Genomic DNA, 4,818 nt, shown 5'->3' on the forward strand with positions numbered 1-4,818 from the left:
CAGTAGTATGCATTTGAGTGACAGATGAAGGCCAAGGGATGAAAAATGGCTAATGGATCTGTAACTGTAAGCCATTTTTCCAACCGCAGCTGCTTTGTAAGAGGGTGGAATATAATTGAGTGTCCAGGATACTGCAGCACTGAGGTTTCAGCAGAGGCTGCTGGAGGATCCCCACTGCTGCACCATGATCTGAGTGAGATTTAGGCTTCCTAGAAGCATGACTTCTTTAGCGCGCAGCCTTGTGATGAGGGGCATGCTCTGGGACCAATATTTTCCTTACTAGGTATGTATTTTTAATTTGTGTTTAATATGGTATTTTTGTCCTCATATATTTTTGTCCTCATGTCCTCCATGCATACAAGACCTCTCTCATGAGTTATGATCTTTTCTGGATCCATTGCAGTTGGTCAAAATTTCCCTCTTCCTGGGGTTTGGATTCTTTGACCAAAGAAACATTAAATTAACATAATAAAAAACTTAGCCTCATTATGGCTACTGCTAGGGTTTTCTCTCCAAAAACCATTGAACTAAGGTTTTTTCCAGAGAGTTGCACCCACTTTCTTTATAACCAGGCAGTGAAACATGCACCTTAAAACAATGAAACAGCAAAGCTCACTCCCATGCCTTTTTGGCAAGGTTCTTACCTATTTACAGGGGTCAGTGTTTTCAGGCAAGTGTTTCAGGCTTGTTCCAGTACTTATAGTCCCACCATCAAGTCAGGTTTGGCCCAAACATAAATTTTATACATAGTTTCTACAACCATAAAACCAAAGATTTATGTTCATGATGTTAAATAAATATGTCTAGTCAATGGATACAGTTACTTTTCAAGAAATAAACTACCCTGTAGTATTTGAAACCTAAACTTTGCAGTATAGAGTACGTGAAAGAGAAACTGGCGTGACAAACCCCTGGAGCATCAGGGTGCCCCCAGAGATGCAGTCTGGGCTTTTGTAAGCTTAGTGGTCCTGCAGGCTGTTAACAGGTATGCCCAGTTTATTAATTTTCCCAGAAATCACAATTTATTACAAGCACTTCAGTCAAATAACAGAACATAATAAAAAGGTGTATTACATGGAAAGCAAAAGTGATCAAATGCTTCAACAAGAGAATATGGTAAAATATAGCTGACAAAAACTGACAGAATCCTTACCCTACTCAGTCTACCACCTCGGCCTCATAGCATTTCTATGAAAATGTCCCAGGATCAGCCCCCGCTCAGTCACAGCTAGCTCCCTGCACTGGGAACCTCCAGTCCACCACTCCTCACAGGGAGCCCTCTCTTAACTGTCCCTCCCTCCATGCCAAGTCTCCCACCACCTCCCTTCAGGGGAGCCAGAGAAGCCTCTCAAGTGTTGCACTCCGTTTCCCCCACAAGAGGGGAGCCCCAAAACACTAGAGAAAGTGAGAGACTGAAAGGTCTTGCTCACAGAACGGGAAGGAATCTGGGCTCCCCACCTTGCTATAAAAGCCATTCTGGGGCTGGCTTTGGGAGACTGTACCAGAGACCAAACAGGCCCAGCTTGTCTGGGTTTATTGGATCAGGCAGGCCTGATCAAGCAAGTCCTGAGCCCTGGAGGGCGCTCTGTGATGGTGGGTTACAGACCTTTCAGACTACTAGTGCAGCCTGCTCAGTCTCTAACATAGTGCAGTCCTAGAGTCTAGCTGAGGTGAAAGCATGGCCGAGGCTCAGTCTCTGTGACTAAGTGAACACAGTCAAAAAGCTTGAGGCTGAATCAGTTCAATCTTTAACATTTAGTCTAAGTTGAATAGATTGAACTGTTACGCAAGTGAACAGACGTTAACTTTGATTCCACAAATACAGCCACATGCTTGCAGTGGTGGTGGTGGAGGGGGCTACAGCATGCCCCCCTGCTTGGTTGGAGCAGACAGCTTCGGCCAAGGCTAGCCTGTCCAGCCTGCAAGGAGGGGTGGGTTTGCTAAGGAGGTGCAAAGCATGCTGAGATGCTGGGGAACTGTGAGTTAACTTGAATCTGGAGAGCATCTGGGACAGAATTTCAATACAACAATTTAACCTAAATCCATAGGCAATGTGTGCCTCCTGAGACTGTGGGGGGCACAGCGACCACCTGCAGGTGGTGATGCAGGCATTGGCAGTGAGAGCGGGCTGAGCAGGGACCGTCCACAGGTGGGCGCGGCAGTGTCAGTAGTGGGCAGGGAGAGAGGGTGTCGCCCCATGACTCATCACTGACCGGGGGGCGGGGAGAGGGTCCCCCTGCGGCCGGATGCCAAGCCCAGAAGTGCCAGCGGCACTTCTCATGGTGGGGGGGCACCAGCGCTCTGCCTGCCCCCCGACCCGTTGCCAAAGCCGCTCACTCTCAGGGAGGGCACCAGCGCTCTCAGTGCACCCCCTTTGCATCGCCTATGCCTAAATCAGTTAAGTCTGATGCTGCATCCATCCAGGTTTATCTAAAACTGGTTTAGGCCATTTTGAAAACAGCTTAAGTGCACTGGACTTCTGTTGTGTTACAGATTTGAACTGGTTTCGGATCACTTATACTGGTTTATGTGTAATTTCTGTCCCTAGCCTGTAAAACAGAAATGATAGTGATTGGGGATGGGAAAACAACCAAAAGAGATTTTAAAGATTTTACTAATCCCTTAATTTAAATACATTTCTAAATTTACAATTTAGAGGACTTGTAAAAGCTTCATTTCTCTTCAGATAATCAAATTGAGCAGCGGGCTAACATGTTTTTTTTTTCACTGTCTGCCCCAAAAGCTGAAACCTTTTGTTAGTGATGCAAATCTTATCTGTCACAATGAGATTAAACCGGTAAGTCTCAGCTAGAGTGCTGCAGCACCCAGAGATTTCACATAGGAATTCATAGTATCAAAAACTGTCTGACCTGTTGTGATCTTTGAGTTGTTTGCAACAGAAGAATTGCTGTGTTGTTTTTCTGTAGTCACGAAATGAGTGAAAGCTAAGAGCTGGCATTTTCTAAGGGGTGCCTTGAGCCTAAAGAGGTTGAGAAGCATCGGATGGAACTAGAACACAGATCTCCATATAGGTTTATAATAGCCAAGCTATTAGTGTTATAGTAGCCAAACTTAGTCTGATGCAGACTTACAATGAGCACATAATACTCGTGTTCTGTAAGTTGCCTGTTGGTGTGGTTTTTGACTTTTTAAAATTCAAAATGGCTTAGGACCTGCCTATATAAAAGACTGCCTCTCTTTTCATTATCGTACTGCCACAGTTTTGTTCAGTGTAGCTGGAACCCCCTTTGCTTACATGGGCAAATCTTGCTGGGTGGCTTTGATGATGGACCCTCAATAAGCTAACAGCTATGGCTGGTCAAAAGTAGCCAGTCCTAAGACTGTCAGGAGTTTCTGAAATGTGGGTTGGCTTGTATTTCAAGAAGATTCTTAGAGTTATTTTTGTGGGGCTGTCATGGCTGGTACATTGTTTTGGCATGTGCAGTGGAGCTCTTAAGCTGAGTTTTTTGTTTTAATTTTGTGTTTCAATAGTATGGTTTAAGTAATTTTGCTTTGGAGCTGTTAGTCTAGAATAGGAACTTTTATAGAAAAGTTGTGGTAAATAAACTAATTCCTCAGCTACGTTTGGAATAGAATAGGATAAAGTAGAATGTAGCTTTATCTTAATCCTTTAACATGTTCTATAGTAATTTTATAACATGATGAGTTGCATACTGGTATCCATAGCTGCACAGACATATACTTACTATAGTCATGTTCTTAGTCACAGTTACATTTTGCAGTTCATGCAACATCATATTGGGTGCATCTACATGAGATGTTTACTGCAGAGTTGCCTACTTAGCTCTGCAGTAAAGTTTTAGCATCTATACATGCAGCCCTATTAGGTTGCAGGAAACTAATTAACTCTGCTGTAGGTTAGTACTTGTAAATACAAGTACTACCCTGCGGTGGCATTCGTTAGTGCACAGCTTTACACAAGTAGACACTGACAGGGCTGGCTGGGACACAAGGGTGCTTTAGTGAGGGAGCTGCCTACCAGCTAACCCCGCACTGCAGTACCCTTGTCCCCCAGCCAGTCCCTCCACAGTACATTGAGCCAGGTTGGAACAGCCCCAGGCTGGCAGGCTGATCCCCCAGGCACCCTGCCAACTAGGGCTGCTCTGGTCCAGCTCAATGTGCTGCGGTCCCAGGCACATGTGTAAACTCCTTGTTCAGGAGCAATAACCTCCGGTGCATTTCTGCCTCAGTCCTAAGTTCTCTGTTTGCTACGTCATACTTCCGTTATCTTGAAATGAAGTGCAGGAGCAATGTATGAATTTGGTTTAAACACAGTCCCTGTGAAAATGTTTCTTGTACATTTATGACAACTAGTTGCAGGTGGTGCCAAGTCAAATTATAACCAACTTTACAAAAGTGTTGTCTCAGTTGAGTGTGACTTTTACAGTGAGATTCTAACACTGTTTGACTCCATATTCCTGTGTGGCCAAATTGAATTAATCTTCCTTCACACCGTTTCTATGTTTAAGATTTTTTAAGTGGGTTTCAACCCCATTGGCATAGAATTAATTTAGAGACGCAGATTAATATGTTGCCAGATCGTATAAAAAGAAAAAAGTGAGATGATCACAATAAGGAAGAAATTGGGGGAGAGGGGGAAACAAGGGAGAGAGACATGGCTGTCCATTCTTTTTCTCTTAGGATCGCATACTCTCTGCTGTTATGATATACTTTAGTTTTATATAAAAAATAAAGTTCTGGAAGTCTTTGTTTTCGCTCTGTCATTAATACCGGATTTAGTTCTCTGCTCTAGTGTACTGTCAACTTCTCTTGTTGTCAGCCACTACGCTGTATTAC

At 43.9% G+C, this 4,818-nt stretch overlaps 1 protein-coding gene across 3 annotated transcripts in view; it reads left to right on the forward strand.

Moving 5' to 3' along the window:
- SPIDR (scaffolding protein involved in DNA repair) overlaps positions 1 to 4,818 on the forward strand; it is a 372,282-nt gene that overhangs the window by 201,864 nt on the left and 165,600 nt on the right. The window lies entirely within an intron of this gene.

This window comes from Gavialis gangeticus, unplaced genomic scaffold, assembly GCF_001723915.1.
Source record: "Gavialis gangeticus isolate Ggan-Ray unplaced genomic scaffold, GavGan_comp1, whole genome shotgun sequence".
In the NCBI taxonomy this organism is placed as follows: domain Eukaryota; kingdom Metazoa; phylum Chordata; order Crocodylia; family Gavialidae; genus Gavialis; species Gavialis gangeticus.